Raw genomic sequence first — 19,326 nt, 5'->3', positions numbered from 1 at the left:
AGTTGTGCTTTAGAGGTGTCATATTGCTATGGCTTTTGTTTATTGGGTTCTTTTGAGGGCATCTGTATGGTTTTGGTCCATGGATGTTCTTGTAGTAGGAATTAGGAGGGGGCAAACCTGGATGGTCCTGGTATGGCAGGCCTCAGATGGATATCCCTGAGGTGTATGGTTTGGGACCTGAAGTTCTGTATGGTTCTGGAGTTTCAGGTCCTATGAAGGCGGGTGGAGAGTTTTCAGAAGAGTAGAGGTTTCCCTCAGCTAACAGGCTTCTCAGGGCAGCTTGTCTTGGTGCAGAGGGCTCAATCAGCAGATAAAATGGGTTTTGGAAGGGAAGTTTATCTGTATGGTTCAAGAGTCTGATGGAGGTGGAAGAGAGTTGGCAAGAGAGTGTGGGTACTCCCTGGGATAGCAAGATGCTCAGGGCAGCTTGGCTTGGCCAAGAGAGCTCAGCCAGAAGGGAAGATTGGTCAAGAAAAGCAAACTAGCCTGCATGGTTCAGGAGTCTTAGATGTGATTTAAGTAGGAAGAGAGGCAGTGGGAGAATGGAGGTCTCTCTGGGATAGCAGGCTGCTCAGGGCAGCTTGGCCAGGCCTAGAGGGCTCAGAGAGCAGGGTCATATTTAAAATTTTTAAATAACAAACACTGAAAGTACCAGAGTTCAGGAAATGTGACCTTAAGTCAGGACACTGTTTCATGCAGTTTACAAAAAAGCATAATATTTAAAAGAAAATTAATAAACTTACTTTTATGAAAATTAAAAACTTTCTGCTGGATATGATAGTACAAATCTATAATCTAACATTTGGTAGATTAAAGCAGAAGAATCATAAATTGCAACTTAATCTAGAGTACATAGAGAGACCCTAGTATAAAAGCCACAATACTGTAAGAACTTTTCTTAGCCAAAGACACAGAATGGCTTATTTGTATTATAGGTCATTTTAAACAGATGATTATGAACTTTGAACTTGCCTCTTATTTTTCCCTCCTTTTTCTGTATCTCTTCCCTCACTAATTAAAGCCCGTTCTCATTTTTCCCATTCCTCCCTTCAGATCACTTTCACATTGCTATTCCCCCCTCTTTTTCTTCCTAACCCCAACCCTTTTAACTTTTCCAGTTTCTGCAGTTAACTCCAAGGTACATACTCACATCTGAAGATTTCAAGCTAGGAGCATCAGATGAGAAAGAACATGTGACATTAGTTTTTGTGGGGCAGGATTATCCAATAAATATGAGATATCTTTTCTAGTTCTAAACATTTAACTAAAAATTTACTGTTATGTAAGATTGAAAATAAAACTAAGATTAAATGTAACAAAGGATATACACACAGGATGAAAAGAATTCTGAAAAGCCTGCATTTGAAAATTTTTCTAATGGAAAGTTTCTCTAGACATATGTATATCAACAGAAAATTAAATCTCCAAACAGAGTCATGAAATAGTGGATGTACAGAAAGCACCAAAGTTCCCAGTTTAAATTCTGAGCTTTTCTTTGTGTCCATAGAAAGGAAACTTGACCTCACTAGGGTCAAGTTTATTAGCATTTTCTATAGGATCAATACAGATTTTGCAGTAGTATTTCTGTTTATGCAGACCTATTCATGTTTACCCAGCCTAGTTTTGAATCCTCTTACCTTCAATTTCAGATTATGTTCAACAAATGAAAAATGTTAAGAGTCCCAGTTTCATTTATAAATTGCAATAAAGTGGTAATGTGTAGATCATTTGTTTGATAATGTGACATATCATTCCTGTGATGGTTTGAATGTACTTGGCCTGGGAGGCATGGCATTGTTGGGTATGTAGGTGTTTCACTGTGGTCATGGGCTTTATGACCCTTTTCCTAGCTGCCTAGAAGCCAGTCTTCTCCTAGCAGCCTTAAGATGAAGATGTAGAACTCTCAGTTTCTCCTGTACCATGCATGCCTGGATGATGCCATGCTTCCACCTTGATGATAATGGACTGGACCTCTGAACTTGTAAGCCAGCCCCAATTAAATGTTGTTCTTTATAAGAGTAGACTTGGTCATGGTATTTGTTCACAGCAGTAAAACCCTAAGTAAGACAATGCTGTATCATTTGGCTGTAGGAAAAATAAGTATCTTCCTTCTTATATTTGTATAATATGACAAATGCCTGATAGATGACAAAGTTTAATTATACTGTCTACTTTGGGGGGATATATAAAACAATAGGAATTTTGTATGAAGGAACAAAAGAAGTACGAGAAACTTTTTGTCATATACCTTTGAAATATTTTATAATAAGTCATGTTAAACAATTAAAACCAAGCATGGTGGTGCCTACCTTTAATCCTAGCAGTCTAGAGACAAAGACAAATAGATATCTGTGAGTTCATGAGCATCCTTGTTTACATAAAGAGTTTTAGGTCAACCAGAGCTACATAATGATACTCTGTGTTAAAATAATAATAATAATTTTAAAAGCAAATAAATATACTTTAAAAACACAGGATTTTTAAAAGTTATTTTCGGATCATGTACTAAAAGAACAGTAAGACAAAAAAGGTCCACAAGAATAATGTTTATTCTAAAATGTAAATATGCTCATCAAGGTAAGCTTAACACCGTTCAGACACCCAACAGTTTTATGTGACTTTCAAAGATATATTGAAATCAAAAATGCCCCAGAAAACCTCTGTAACCAGACATTTAATTATCAAATTTTAGTAATTTATTTTTCTAATCTAGTGGTTTTTAATTAAATGTCTTTCACATGTCAATTCTGTCTAATTGGTAAACACTCAAACACTGTGTTATTTGAAGTTTAATTTACTTAAAATGTAAGGTAATTTCATAATACTAAACACTTTTTATTTTTATCCTCACAGACGAGCACATCTTTCATCAGAGAAACTACTTTTGGTTTGATTGCTTGTTTTGCTTTACAGCAGATAGTGATTAGAGACCCACAACTAGCAGAACATGCAGAAAAAAGACAATGTATAAGATACCGAGGGAGCAGTAGATCTGCAGTAGAGCAATATGTGGTTGCCATGGCAGAGCCCTACATAGATGTGAAAAATGAAGCTTAAAGAGCTGAAAAAATTTGATCAAAAGCATACAGCTATTAATACAGACAGGACCAGAAGTTCATCTGCGTCATTCCCCATGTAAGTTCTCCTAGTATCTCCTCCTTCAACTTCAACACAATTTATGTCTTTCTCCTCCCATTGGCTTTACAGGTCCTACTATAATAAACACAATGCCAAGTTCATCTTCTTGGTATATATGAAGAACTTTCAACCATCTATCCACCGATGTTTGCATGACAACTTTGGAAGATGGAGAAAATATTTTCTCCTGAGAAAGAAAGAGATTGTTTTCTGGACCAGGATAATAAAGACCAAGTCTCCCTGCACAGGAAATGTCGGAAAGGTTTTGCTAGAATTTTGTTGTTGTTGTGACTTTGGGAGTGGGGGGTGAGTATTCACATGCAGGCTTATTGTGCTTAAGTCACCGTCTGGGCACTCATTACAAGTACCATGGGACTTGGGAAGGAGTGGAGATTAAATCAAGACACACATAAACTTCTTGATTCCTGCTTTGCCTAGTAATAAAGTCCCAGGGGTCATATATGATAAACAAATTTGTTACCTTATAATTTCTTCAAAATCATAAACTTTTCACAGTTCTTGAGAAGAGTGAGATCTATTAATATCATAAACCTACTGGCTTATTCCAGTGCATTTAATTGGGTGGTATTCAAACATTTGAATTTTAGTGACCCTGAAAGTATAAAAAAAATGTTGTGACTATTTAGCCACAAAATAATTTTCTCAGTCAGAAATTCAGTTTCTGAAATAGTAAAACAACTTGATATAACTCAGTAAGTAGTAATACATTTTTTTTGGTCTCTTTTATAACACTAAAGGAAAACTTGATGAAACAAATAATAAAATACATCTTCCATTCTGAGAAGCCAGTCTACTGTATAAGTTAATCATAGTAGATTATTGACATTTATAAAAAAAAATGTCTTGTGTCCTTCAGTTTTAAGTCAATGAGATTGGATTTCAGATTCTATTTTGTTTAATTTTGAAAAGAAAACAAATCATCCTTACACTAAAAGAAGTTTTATTCTTATTATTCTAAATCTGCTACTCATCTGGGTAAAATTGTAACAACAGCTGAGTGGCAAATAGCCTGTCATTGATTTTAAGTAATGTAAACTGCAAATACAAGTAAAACATTAACTGTTTTCTGTATCTTTTGCTGGTACAACATCTTCCTAAAGTAGAGGCTTCTGATCTTTAAACCCTGTTCACATAATTAATGAGCAGAATGATGCAATGTGCTCGGGGGAAGAGAATGTTGTACTTTGGAAGCCCATGGGGAAGAATATAAAAACAAAATTAGACAATACAGGCTTTGGAATGAGATTAAAAATCAAGATTCTTGCATCAGATCTTAGAGCGCCCATCTTCCCCCTTTTAGATTGGGTTAGTAATTTGTAGAAAAGTGAGAAAGGATAGGTATGCAGAAAGAAAAAGACAGTTCTATTAAATATCAGCTAATTTCTGAATATTCAGTAGGTACTTGAATGTGCCGGGTCTTATTATAAAGTGTGAGATAAAGCACCCAGATTCTCACAGATCTTGTTTTGAAATCTCTGCACTTCTGTAAATTCTGCCTACTTTTTTCCAGAATTATTTATGCAGAAAACATACAAGAAGAAAAGGCAAGGAACTTTTCTTTTATCATGCTACCTGTTACACCCAAGCCATGCCTTTTCCTATAGTTGAGACTCCAAAACCAGCAGCCTATTTTAAAACAGGGTAAATCTCATCTCTCCTTAATGCGGTATGTAAAAGTTAGTTTCATGAAACTTTATGCCCTGCCAGTTGTTCATACAACTTTTGATTCCAATTTTTAATAAGCATTGGAACTAGACCAGATGTGTCCTCTATGCACAGATGTATTGTGAATGTGGTTATTTTGGCTTGAATGTGAAATGTCCTCTGTAGGTTCCTCTGTTGAAGACTTCATCTCCAGTAGGTAGTATTACTTAGATTGTTGAGATGGTAAGAACTTCAGCAAGTGAATAAGAGAACCAGCCACTGGGCATATGAATCTAAAGGTTATACCTGTTTCTTGGTCCTTCCCTCTAACTGTTGCTGGTCACAGTAAAATTGGGAGCCTCTAATACTGTAGTCATGATGTTCCACCTCAGGCGAAGAATCAGTGGAGCAAAGAACTATGGGTAAAACTTTGGATTCTGTGAGCTAAGCATGTCTGTTCAGGTATTTGGTCTCAGTAATAATAAAACATTCACAGTGCTGCATGATTTGGGACCACTGACACTCCCAGATGCTGGTATACTTGACAAACCCACCCCCAAGTTATCACTGAGAAGTCCCATGTTACCAAGAGCACAGAAGAAGAGCTTTCCCAGACTTTGTGGCTTTTAGGGTCTTATTCTTTTTTAATTTAAATTTTAGTAGTTTTTTGAGGAGTCCATGTATGAGTACTATATTTACACAATTCCTACCATGGCTTCCACCTGCTCCAACTCTTCCCATGATCCCAACTTATTCTTTAATTGATGTGACAAACACCTTTATTTTTCCTTTCTGGTGAAGATTAATATTGACAGGAAGATAGCAACCCTTTTATTCCACCTTATAGATAAAAAGGTTGTGATTGTGAAAACATTTTTAAAAGATTAGTTTATATTATAATTTCCAGAGCTATTCTGAAGTTATTCTATACTTTTAAAATTTTATTCAAATGAAATATGATTATATAGTTTATTGTCATTTAATTGGTTACACGTACATTATGTCTAGTCTTTCCTAAGGTGTCCTAATAAAAATATTTCTAAATAGCACAGGTTCAAAATACTGTATTTATGTAGGCTATGGTTTTACAAGCCAGTAATCCCAGGACTCAGGAAGCTGAAAACACACATACATTCATACACACATAGTTACACACATATACATGCATATACTCATACACATATACATATATGCATATACACACATACATACATATGCACACTTGCATACATACACACATATGAATACACACATACACAAATGTATATATACATGCATATGCATACATGTACACACTAGATTATTAAAACTCTTATTGTGATTGTATGATTATTAATAGTTAATATTTATAAGGTGTCTACTAGGAATAAAAATCAAGATAATTACTTTGATAAAAGTGAATAATATAATATTATTAAACACAATAATGTGGATGTGGAAAATCATTGCCATTTTGCCATAGTTATGCAGTCTCTTATAAACTCAAATAAAATTATGTGCTAAGCTTATAAAACTATTTAAATGTTCATAAACAAACCACTAAAAATCTCTAACCTCAATTTGTTAGGTAAACATAATCTTGAACAGGGTCCTCAATGAAGGAGTTAGAGAAAGGACCTATGGAGCTGAAGGGTTTGCAGCCCCTTAGGAAGAACAACAATATGAACTAACTAGTACCCTCAGAGCTCCCAGGGTCTCAACCACCAACCAAGGACTGCACATGGAGGGGTCTGATTGTTCAGGCAGTATGTGTATAGTGGAGGATTGCAAATTCGATCATCAATAGGAGGAGAGGACCTCGGCCCTGTGAAGGTTCTGTGCCCCAGTGTAGGGGAACGCCAGGGCCAATAAGTGGGAGAGGGTGGGGTGGCAGGCATGGCGAAGGGGGAGGCAACAGGGGTTTGTTTTTGTTGTTTTTGTTTGTTTCTTTCTTTTTCGTAGGGGAAACTGGGAATGGAGAAAATTACATGTAAATAACGAAAATATCTAATAAAAAAACATAATCTTGAAACTAAAATCGGACAAAGTTTACACTTAAAACTACTATCTATGTGTACAACTCATGAAAACAAACATTGAGTTGTTTCTAAACATTAGAAAATCTTATCCTGTAATTATAAAATGAATATCATTTTCAGAATCCATTGGGGTTTACTGAAGGAATAAAACATTGGCTAAACATTCAATCCATTTCACCATGTGTTCAGAATGAAATTTCTCATTAAATGAGAAAAGTTTCTTCTACTTGATAAAAATCTGTTAAATAGCCACAAGTAACAGCATTCTTAAGATATGGGAAAACAGATAAACAACAGCAAAACAAAAACCAGTATTATACTGGTGAGTCTAGCCAGAAGCATAAGGAAGTGAAAAGGGATGTCAATTTAAAAGGGGGGAAAAAAAAAAGCTGTTCCATTCACAGATGGTATACTCACAAAGCAAATAATTGTAGTCAGGATGTCTTACATCTATATATAATACTCAGAAGACTGAGGCAAGAACACTTCCACACGTTTCAGTTTCATGCCAGTTAGCCTTCAGAAAGATCCTGTGTCAAGAATGCTAATAGAAAGAGACTGGGAACGTAGCTCACTTTGTAGACTCTTTGTTAAGAATGCAAGAAGCCCTAGGTTCAGTGCCCAGCACACAACAAACTGTGGTTGTCCCTGCCTATCCCAGCACTTGGAAGGTTAGAAGAAGAGAATCAGATCTTCAGTGTCATCCTCTGCTACGTAGAAACTTTAAAGCACACCTAGTCTACATAAGACCCTATATGATGGTTTGTTTATGCTTGGCCCAGGAAGTAGCACTATTAGAAGTTGTACCCCTGCTGGAATATGTGTGGCCTTGTTAGAATAGGTGTGGCACTGTGAGTGTGGGCTTTAAGACTCTCATCTTAGCTGCCTGGAAGTCAGTATTCTGCTAGAAGCCTTGAGATGAAAATGTAGAATTCCCAGCTTCTCCTGCACCATACCTGCCTAGATGCTGCCCTGCTCCCACCTTAATGATAATGGATTGAACATCTAAACCTGCAAGCCAGCCCCAATTAAATGTTGTCCTTATAAGAGTTGCCTTAGTCATGGTGTCTGTACATAGCAGTAAAACCCTAACTAAGATGCCCTGACTCAATAGGGAAGGAAAGAAGGAAGAAAGGAAGGAAAGAAGGAAGGAAGGAAGGGAGGGAGGCAGGGAGGGAGGGTAAGAAAAATGGAAGCAGGCATGTAAGGTTGTGATAAGCTTGACACAATCATCAAGAAGATAAGTCACAAATCATGGTATGGGAGGGACTATCTAGATCAAGTTAGATTTTAGGAATATCTGTGAAATATCGTCTAAATAATATTGAGGTGGAAAGACTAGACTAAATGTTGGTAATATTGTATCATGGATTGAGGTTTGGACTTCAGGAAACCAAAAAAATTAGCTGAGACTCTCTGCTTCCTGACTATGGATGCAACATGGCCATTGCCTCTTCAAGTTTCTGCTGACATGATGGACCCATACACTGTGAACCAAATGAACCTCTCCTTCCATGAGTTGCTTTTGTCAGATGTTTGGCACAGCAGAGAGGAAAGTAGCTAAAGATGTCAAAAAGAAAAATTAATATTCTTGTACCAAGAACAAATAATTAGAAATACATATTTTAATAATATAAAATGACATGAAATACTGATTTAAAACTAAACATCTTCAGATGTTGAATTATTATTATTGCAATATACCAATAAGAGATTTAAGGTAGGTCTAAGAAAATGGAAACTCTGCACTAGAATATCAAATGATCAATAAGGTGTCAATTTTTTCCAAATTGGCAGAGACTCAATGCAATTCTTACTATCCCAGTGGTATTCTTTTCAAAGACTTGAAAGCTGATCTTAAAATGACTTCTGCCTTAACTAAAATGTCTTAAACCATAGTAGGTACCAGAAAGAGTCAAAATAGCTTCAAAAAATAATATTAAAGTTGAAAAGCCACTGCTGCTGCCTCATCTCAAGATTTGTCTTAAACTAAAATAATCAGAAAACATATTTTGCTAATCTCAAGATAGGCATGTAGGTCAATGGACTATATCTGAGTCCAGACGCACATCATAAGCAGTCATATTCTACCCTATTATAATTATTATAATTTACAGAAATTCCAAATTAAACAAATCATTATCCTTATCTTAAATGCTATAAAGCAAACAAAAACAAGTTATAAAATGAATATTCAATATTAACATAAAACCTAAATTTATTTTAGGGAAAAAGTCCTCCTGTAATTCAAATAAAATGTCTTTATGCATCTTAGTAAAGAACCTGAAACCCTCTTAATATTGCTGATAGAAATATAAAATGCAGCGACTCTGGAAAATGGCTTGATAGTTTATTTAAAAAATAATTATGCACTTGCATAATCTAGTTACATACCTCAGAATGTATCCAGAAAAATGAAAACTAATGACCATGTAAAAATCACATTCAAGTGTTTCCAGAAACTTTACTCATAATTGCTTAGGCCTTATATCAGTTTAATTGCTCAACTAGATAACCAAAGTGCGCTGTTGCTGTACAACATAACATTACACTGTAGTAAAATGAACAATGTAGCTACATGCACCTCCTCAATGAGTCTGAGAAATACTTGTGCCAAGCAAAGGAATCCATCCAGAAAAGGGATGAACAGCACTAGCAATTCCCAGTTTTATATCCTACATTCTGTATATTCTCTCCTGGGAAAGACAAAATTTATAGGTACATTAGTCAAAACAGGTCAGACAAAAGCAGATGACTGATCATAACTCCAGAAAAGGTTTCCTCATTTTAATTTTTTTATTTTATTGTAGCATAGAACTGATAGATAAAAAAGTGAGCTATTTGTTGGATATTGTTGGCAATTCCACTTCAAAACTAAAAAGTCCTGCAAACCCTATTTAATATTTTTGGATTAGTTTGACTGAAGAGAATCTTGAGATTATAAAGTAAGTTACTTATCTGTTTGAATCAAGATTTTGGAAAAGGATTCTTGAACAATTAAAATTATAATCTTGATTTTGGTAATGGTTGTAACATTACAGAACTGTTAAAACTCATTGAGAACTACAGAAAAATACGTGCTAAAATTATGTAACTTAAGAAAATAAACCAGACATGGTGTCACCTGCCTATAGTCTCAGTACTTAGAAGGTGGAGGCATGAGGATCAGGAGTTGAAAATCTTTTTCAACCTTTCAGTAGAAAGTTCTGAGGCTAGCCTAGGCTCTATGAGACATAGCCTTACATTTTATAAAAATTCACTGGCATTCCATTTTTATAGTGTCTAAAAGGTTGGCCATTTTCATCCTTTGATAAAATCTCTATTTTCAAAGAACCATGAACATAAAATTAGAGGATATCCCCTCCTTTTTCACCTAAAGAATACAAGTTGTGTGCAACTTTTATTTATATAGTCAAGCATTTGGATAAGACACAAAATGATAAAAGCAAAATCATAAATTTAATATGAGCAATTATTTCAAAGAATTGATGCAATTTAAAATCTTAAACATAAGAATTCACAATAATATAAAGAACTGGTCCCCATTTGAAAAGAATATTTAAAGAAATCATTATTTTTAAGAGGGTACATAAAATAAGCAGTGATCTTTTATCATGTTTTTTCTATCTGAGCTGTACCATGGATAGCCCAAAAGAGGTAAGAAGTTTCTTTACAGAGAACTTTGGAACTGGTGAACAAAGCAGAAACAATAGCATCAGAGAACCACCACTTAGTAATGAATTTAAAAAATCTCAGGAATTCATCAACAGCTGTTTCCATCACAGAAAAAGGAAGACAATGAGACATATGGTCCTGAGGGAAGAAGCCACAGTTCCCATTGAGGAGGCTGTTCCTTCCACAGGGAAATATATAATATAAATGTATATATGCTTGTTCACAGAACAGGATCTAATCATGATTCTGACATTCAGACACTGGAGGAGACAGAGGAGTTCATAAAAAAAAAAAAATTAAAAAAAACAACATGCAAAGGCAATCAGCATAAGGTAGAATGTGGAAAACTCTAGAGAAAAATGCTGTTTCCTCTTCAATCAGTAACCAGGCAGGGAAAGACAGTGGGGATAGGAGTAGTCTGTAAATCAAGAAAGCCACAAGAAACATGTGGGCCATCTGTATAGTTTAGACCTTACCTTGATCATGATTTAAACCAAGCAACTTGACACTGGTAAGACAGAAGTGTAAACCATGGACAGTATGAAATACTGTTAACATTTTCTGAGAATTGTATTTAATATGTGAGGACAAAGAGAGTCTGTATACTTCAAGCACACATTCCAGAATATTTAAGGGATGGACAAGAAAACTAAGAATAGTAGGTGAGGATTCATTAAGGTCTTCTGACAAACTTAATGGCTTACAACATTCCACAGCAAAAATATTTTAAGGAAGGTACAGAAATTCATGTAAAATGAAACGTTTTTTGAGCTTTGTTGACCTTGCTCCTGAAATCACATCACAATTTCAGACTTAATACACACAGTACTTGAACGTATGAATAGGTTTGACCTTTCTGATTTTTCCTGCAGATATGAATTTTCTTTGCCCTTTCTAAGCTTGTATCTAATGAGCTCTTCAGTTTTACTTCATTTAATATTAAAAAATCAAAATTCTCTTTAGAATGACCCTTCTGAGTAACTGCTACCTCCACATATCTCCTTCTCTGTGTTATTCCAACACCATCAGATCCTGTAAGTAAACTTATATATCCCTCACTTAAGAGGCTTGGGAAAAGCAGCTCTGTAATAAAAATACCTCTCTCTTCTTTCCCCTTTATCACTTCCCATCTCTTTTCCCGGCCTCCATGGAGGGAAAAGCTTTAACACCAACAAGTACTCTCTCTTCTGTGATGTTCCACCTTGCCCCAGCCTTAAAAGCAATGGAGCATACACTGAGACCATGAACTAAAATAAATCTTCCCTTCTATAATTACATTTTCTCTGACAATTTGTCACAGTAACAAGAACCCTACTAGTGTATGATTGTGATCAGGGAGGGAAAGAATATATCAAATACAAATGTGATTTTTCAAAAATTCTTTTCAGCTAAACAGGCTATAAATCTCTTTAAATATCTATAGGATTTCACCAAGAAAGATCACACAAATAAAATATTTCATTTTTTTTCTAAATATCTGATAACCTTTTCAATGACACTCTAGGAAGAAGCTGAAGAACCATGCTAAAAAAGGTTCTAGGTAGATTTGTTGTTCTAGTCAGGAGAACAGACAACTACATGCTGTTTCCTCAGTTTAAGTACATTCACCCTAAAAAGAGATTTGGTTCACCTTTAGCATGAATTTTCTAAGTAGCACACCAAATTTCTGTGTGTTCTTTGGCATAAAGTAGTGTATTAGTCAGGGTTCTCTAGAGTCACAAAACTTATGGAATGTCTCTCTATATTAAGGAAATTTATTGGAATGACTTACAGTCTACAGTAAAACTAACCGAATAATGGGCAGCTGTGAATGGGAAGTCCAAGAATCTTGTAGTTGCTCAGTCCCACAGGGCTAGTTGTTACAGCTCTTCTTCTGTAACAGCTAGAATCCTGAAGAAGTAGGTTCCAACAGATATGCTGGCAAGTAAGTGCAAGCAGAAGAGTGAATCTTCCTTCTTCTACTGTCCTTATGTAGGCCTCCAGCAAAAGATATGGCCCAGATTAAAGGTGTGTACCACCACACTTGGATTTGAAACTTGCTCTGTCTCAGGCTGGCCTTGATCTCAGAGATCTTTCCTCAGTCTACTTGGATAAAAAGTGTATACTGCCTTGCCTGGGTCTAAACTTTTCATGGCCACTATGCTTTAAGATCTGAATCACAGGTGTGCCAATCATTTCTGGATCTTAGTTCATTCCAGATGTAGTCAAATTGGCAACCAGAAATAGCCCTCACAAGTAGAGTAGTTCACAGACCATCCTGTGTCACAACTCCTTTGTCTACTGATCTAATTGCTTAAGAGAAGAAATTTTTATCACATTCGTCTTCATTTCTCTACAATTAGCAGTGCTTGACACAGCCATTAATAAAATTGTTAGCAAAATTGCTTTGCCACCAATACTTTTCTTCTTTTATCAAGATACTTGTTTCTTGAAGATACTTGTACAAATATAGAGGGAAAAAAAAAAACCTCTTAAGCTACATTTAGTGGGAAGAGGACATGGATAACAACTATGTGCTAGATGCTAGGCTATACCTCTCCTGAGCAGTGAAGTGATTTGTCCTCTCGCTCCTATCTCCAAAATACAACTGCAGTCAAGGAGAAGGGAAGGAGGTTTGGCTGGTGCCATTACCTGCTCCTGAAGTCTATACCTAGAGTGTCCAGATATTGCTCCATTCAGCCAGCCATGACCTGCTGCATCCTGACACCCATGCCCATCCTTCCCTTTCACGCTGCAGCTGAATTAATTGAGAAGCAAGAACAGAGCCTTGGTCCTGAAAACTGTCAGAGAGCCATGTCTTACAGTTATATAGTTATATAATGGCTATATCCCTAAACATAAAAGATCCTCTGTCTTCTGTCCACTTCCCATACTTTCACTGTGCTCCCATATCATGCTCATTTATTTCATACATGTGTTTTTTCACCTGCATGTATATTGCTTAGATGAGGACTGAATCAACATGTATAGAGCCCTACTCCTCACATAGCATCTAACTCTAGTTACTGTTATAGTCTGCCATCTGATCATGCCTCTGTTTGATTCACTGTTTCATTTTTACATTCTACCATGTCTTCAGTGATGCCAATGTTCACATGGATAATCTAGCCAGTATTACAGCCCTTACTATTGTAGCTACTACATGTCTAATGGCCTTCAGTTCTACTTTGGCTTCATTACTTCTCATATCCCTACAATGATACTGTTCAGCATCACCAAAATGTTAAATTAAAAATTTAGATTAAGATTTCCCATTCACCTACCCTAATCTCTGCACTATCATAATGTTCTGTGTAGCACTCTTAAAATCTCATATGCAGCTCCAGTACCAAATATCTGCCATTCTCTTTCAAGAGCTTCATATGGTTTGGTTCCATGTTCCTTTCATCCTTCCCATCTGGCAAATCCATGTAGAACTGATCCATCTTTAGTTTCCCAAAGCCTTTACCTAAATGAAAGTGCATTACAAATATCAGATATACTAAGAAATATTTGCTGGGGATGGACCTAGATAGTTTATAAAGTAGTTTCATTTTAAAATCAGCCAAGTGCAGAAATTGTCTCCAAAAGCAAATGTTTATCCTGATGAAGGTGAAGTCCAAGAAATTCTATTCATATAACTATAAAATAACTATATAGATAAAGTGTATTAAATGTGACTCTTATCATTACCAAATATACATTTGCATGGTTCTCAGGATGTAGCCTACTTTCTCATTTCCAGGTCCCTTCAATAATGTGACTACAGGCACTTAAAAATAGTAAAACCAAATACTTAAAGTAATTCTAGAACTGAATGTGTCACTGAAACACACAGGCTTTTCTCCCAATTAGGTTAATTTAACCTTGTTTTATTTTATTTAAAGAAAAAGTTCAAGACTCTACATTTTATTTTTCTTTTTGTTCAGATATAACCAAGCATGGTGGATTTCAATTTTCAAAGTAACTAAAGGTGCTATTCATCTGAATAAAGGTCATCATTAAAAGGCATATTAATGTTTTGAGCTTTAATTATTTTCAAGAAAACTTATATTTCTACTGTAAGGAAGCTCAAATTTATTTTTAATAAGAAATCAGAAGAATAATCAAATTCACATGGCTTATATTCAGATACCAAGCACTACTTTCAATTACAACACTATCACATGGAATCTCCAGGTGAATATGCTCTGCAGTTAATTCCCGTGCCTCTGAAAAAAATATAAGCCATACTGCTTCTTCTTTTTATTTCATTCACTTTATGTTCCTCACCTACCCTCCAATTCCTCCTCTCCTTCCAGTCTCTTACAAATACCTCCCCCAATTACCCCCTTCCCTTCTTTTCAGAGAAGCAGAAGCCCTCTTGGGTATCAACCCATCCTGGGACATCCAGTCACAGTAGGCCTAAGCACATCCTCTCCCACTAAGACCCAGTGTAGTAAGTAGTCCATTTAGGGGAAGAGAATCCAATAGCAGGCAATAAAGTCGGAGACAGCCTCCACTCCAGTTGTTAGAGGACCTGTCCAGCAGACGCTGCAGCTGGATGGTGGGGAAATAAAGTAGCGGGAAGGGTCCAAGTCCCGCCAGAGCTCAGGTACGCTGGCTGGGTGGATGATGGAGACTGTCAGAGCTCTTTCTCCACAATGTCAGGTGGGCGTCTGGCTGTGGGAAGCCACTATCCCAGCCCGAGGCAGTGGAGAGGGAACAGTCTTTTGGGTTCTCAGTCTTAGGCATCCCAGATATCGCTGGATACCTCAGAAGAGCTGAGAACGAATTGGTAGCCCCGGGAACAGCTCAGTCATCCCCAGGCCGAAAGGAGAAAAGGGAGGGGAGAAAGGAGGCACCCAGTGGCTCCTTCATGGGTGAGAGTCCTTGGAGACTTTCCTGGGGGAGATTAGACGCTGCTCTTTAGGGCAAGTCTAGATGAAAGGAGGTAGTCAATAGGTTTTAGGCTTTATTGTAGAAAGAGAGAGAGAGAGAGAGAGAGAGAGAGAGAGAGAGAGGAGAGAGATAGAGAGAGAGAGAGACAGAGAGACAGAGACAGACAGAGACAGACAGAGACAGACAGAGACAGAGAGACAGAGAGAGAAGGTAGAAAGTAGAGGCCAGCCATGGCCACCTGAAGAGAGGAGAGAAAGGAGGAGGAGAAAAAATGAGAGCAAAAGCAAGAAGTTAAGAGTAAGAGGTTCAGAGGGAGAGGAGCAGTCAAGCAGCCCCTTTTATAGTGGGTTGTGCTACCTGTCTGTTCCCAGGGGCAGGGCATACCTGGCTGTAGTCAGCTGACTGCGGCGGGTGGGGGTGGGGGCGCTGGGAGGGGTGGAGTCCAGCCAGAATACTAGGATCTTGGGGCATTGTCTAGCCACAGGATAATGGAGTTGGAGGGCCTGTGGTGTCAGGTGGCTGTCTGGGGGCATAGCTTTACTGTTCTATCCCTTGTAGAATTTCCTACTGGGTTTCCAGAGTAAGCCTTGCTCAACCAAAAAACACAGACTGCCTTTCAAGGTCCAACAAGGACCCACATGAAGACTAAGCTTTGCATCTGCTAAAAATGTGTAGGGGACTTAGGTTCAGCCACCGCATGCTCTTATGTTGGTGGTTCAACTGTATGAGGCCTCATAGGCCCAGGTTAGAGAGCACTGCGTTCCTGATCTTGCCAAGACTTTTAACATGAAGGGATTTTGGAGTTTGTCAAAGGTTTTTTTAAGCACCTAATGAGATTATCATGTGATTTTTTTTTCTTTCATGGATTACATTGATGGATTTCCATATATTGAACCATCCTTGCATCCTTGTGATAAAACCTACTTGATCATCTTGGATGATGTCTTTTTGGGGGGCTATTTTCTTTATATTTCAAATGTTTTTCCCTTTCCAGGTCTCCCCTTCGGAAACCCCTTCCCGCTGCCTCTATAAGGGTGCTCCCCACTCACCAACCCCCTCTCATCTTCCCTCCCAGGTATTTCCCTACACTGGGGCATTGAACACCATCAGGCTCAAGGGCCCCTGCTCCCACATATGACTAACAAGGCCATCCTCTGCCACATATGCAGCCAGTGCCACGGGTCCCTCCATGTGTATTCTTTGGTTGGTGTTCCAATCCCTAGAAGCTCCAGGGGTCTGGCCTGTTAACACTGTTGGATGATGTCCTTGACATGTTCTTGGATTCAGTTTGTGAATATTTTATTAAGTATTTTTGTATCAATGTTCATAAGGGAAATTGGTCTGAAATTCTCATTGTTGAGTGTTTGTATGGCTTAGGTATTAGGGTGGCTGTGGCCTCATAAAATGAGTTTGGTGTTGCTGGAATTTCTAACCCCAATAAGCCCGTATTTAAAAAAAAACACAATGTAGTTATCATAATTATGATCTATGTGTCTAGAATGGACAGATCTACCACTATACTAATGTACTCCCCAGCTATGAGACCCTTTGCTACTTGTGGTTTCACTCAGCCACATGGTTCTTCTCCATCATGGCTTACTCCTCCCCTATATTCATCTTCTCCCTTTCCTTCTCTTCCTCCTCTCTCCACTTGCCCCCACTCTCAAAGACCTCCCATCTCACCTTTCCCCTCCACTGCCCAATCACAGGCTTTAGCCTTTATTGACCAGTTAAAATGGGGAGAAGGTTCACATGAGATCACCTGAATACATGATCAATTGCTCATCAGGGGCAATTCCTCTTGAGGAAGCAGACTTAGCATCAAAATGCAAACAGCATCAGGACAACCCACAACAGTTTGGCAACGTTCCTTCTGTTTCTGTCTTGTGGAATAGTTTGAGGAGTACTGACTGGTATTATCTCTTATTTGAAAGTGTGGTAGAGTTCTGCAGTAAAACCATCTGGACCTGGCCTATTTTTGGTTCAGAGACTTTCAATGACTGTTTTTATTTCCTTAGGATTTATAAAACTATTTAGATATTTTACTTAATGTTTATTTAACTTTGGTAATTGGTATCTATCTAGAAAATCATCCATTTCATTTAGAATTTCCAATGTTGTGGAGCACGGGCTTTTGAAGTAAGATGCAATGACTCTTTGGATGTCCCTAATGTCTGCTATGTCTCTCTTTTCACTTCTGATTTTGTTAACTTGGATACTGTCTCTCTGCTTTTTAGATAATTTGGATAAGGGTTTGCCTATCTTTTTGATTTTCTCAAAGAACCAGCTCTTTATTTCATTGATTCTTTGTATTATTATCCTTGTTTCTAAATTTCTTGATATCATCCCTGAGTTTGATTATTTCCTGTTGTGTTATTCCTAGGTGTGTTTATTTCCTGTTGTTCTAGAGCTTTTGTGTGTACTTTAAATTATTAGTATGAGACCTCTCTAATTTATCGAACCATTAGTGCTATGAGCTTTCTTTCCTCTTAGCATTCCTTTCATTGTGTCCCACAAGTTTAGGTACTGTGTGCTTTTGTTTTCATTGAATTGTAGAAATTTTTAATTTATTCATTTCTTCTCTGACCCAATGATCACTGAATTGTTAGTTGTTCAGTTTCCATGAGCTTTTAAGTTGTCTGATATTTCTATTGTTATTTAAGTCCACCTTTAATCCATGGTGATCTGATAAGAAATGAGTTATTTCTATTTTCTTAAATCTGTTGAGGCTTGTTTTGTGACTGACTATATGGTCAGTTTTGGAGAAGGTTCTATGGGGTGCTGAGAATGACGAGTATTCTTCTGTGTTTGGGTGAAAGGTTCTGTAGATATCTATTAAGTCCATTTGATTCATAACCTCTGTTAGTTTCATTATTTCCCTATTTGGTGTCTGTCTCAATAATCTGTTCTTTTGTGAGAGTTGGGTATTGATGTCTCCCACTATTAATATGTTAGATTTCCAACCCTATATCTAATAGAGGGCTAATATCCAATATATATAAAGAACTCAAGAAGCTAGACTCCAAAGAATCAAATAACCCTATTAAAAATGGGATACAGAGCTAAACAAAGAATTTTCAACTGAGGAATATTGAATAGCCAAGAAGCACCTAAAAAAGTGTTCAACATCCTTAGTCATCAGGAAAGTGCAAATCAAAACAACCCTGAGATTCCAACTCATACCAGTCAGAATGGATAAAATCAAACACTCAGGTGACAACAGATGCTGGCAAGGATGTGGAGAAAGAGGAACACTCCTCCATTGCTGGTAGGATTGCAAGCTGGTACAACCACTCTGTAAAGGAGTTTGATGGTTCCTTAGAAAACTGGACATAGTACTACCAGAGGACCCAGCAATACCACTCCTGGGCATATACCCAAAAGATGTTCTAACATATAATAAGGACACATGCTCCACTATGTTTATAACAGCCTTATTTATAATAGCCAGAAGCTGGAAAGAACCCAGATGTCCTTCAACAGAGGAATGGATACTGAAAATTGGTACATTTACACAATGGAGTACTACTCAGCTATTAAAAACAATGAATTCATGAAATTCTTAGGCAAATGGATAGAACTTAAAAATATCATCCTGAGTGAGGTAACCCAATCAAAAAAGAGCATGCATGGTATGTACTCACTGATAAGTGGATATTAGCCCAAAAGCTCCAAATAACTAAGATACTATCACAGACCATATGAAGCTCAAGAAGAGGAAGACCAAAGTATAGGTGCTTCGGTCCTTCTTAGAAAGAGAACAAAATACTCAAAGCAGTAACATAGAGATAAAATGTAGACTGAAGGAAAGGCCATCCAGAGACTGTCCCACCTGGGGATTCATCCCATGTACAGTTACCAAAGCCAGACACTATTGTAGATGCCACGAAGTACATGCTGAAAGGAGCCTGAATGGCTGTCTACTGAAAGGCCCTGCCAGAGTCTTACAAATACAGAGGTGGATGCTCTC

Source organism: Mastomys coucha, unplaced genomic scaffold (genome assembly GCF_008632895.1).
Source record: "Mastomys coucha isolate ucsf_1 unplaced genomic scaffold, UCSF_Mcou_1 pScaffold15, whole genome shotgun sequence".
Classification (NCBI taxonomy): domain Eukaryota; kingdom Metazoa; phylum Chordata; class Mammalia; order Rodentia; family Muridae; genus Mastomys; species Mastomys coucha.
Note: the sequence above shows the minus strand (reverse complement) of the source record.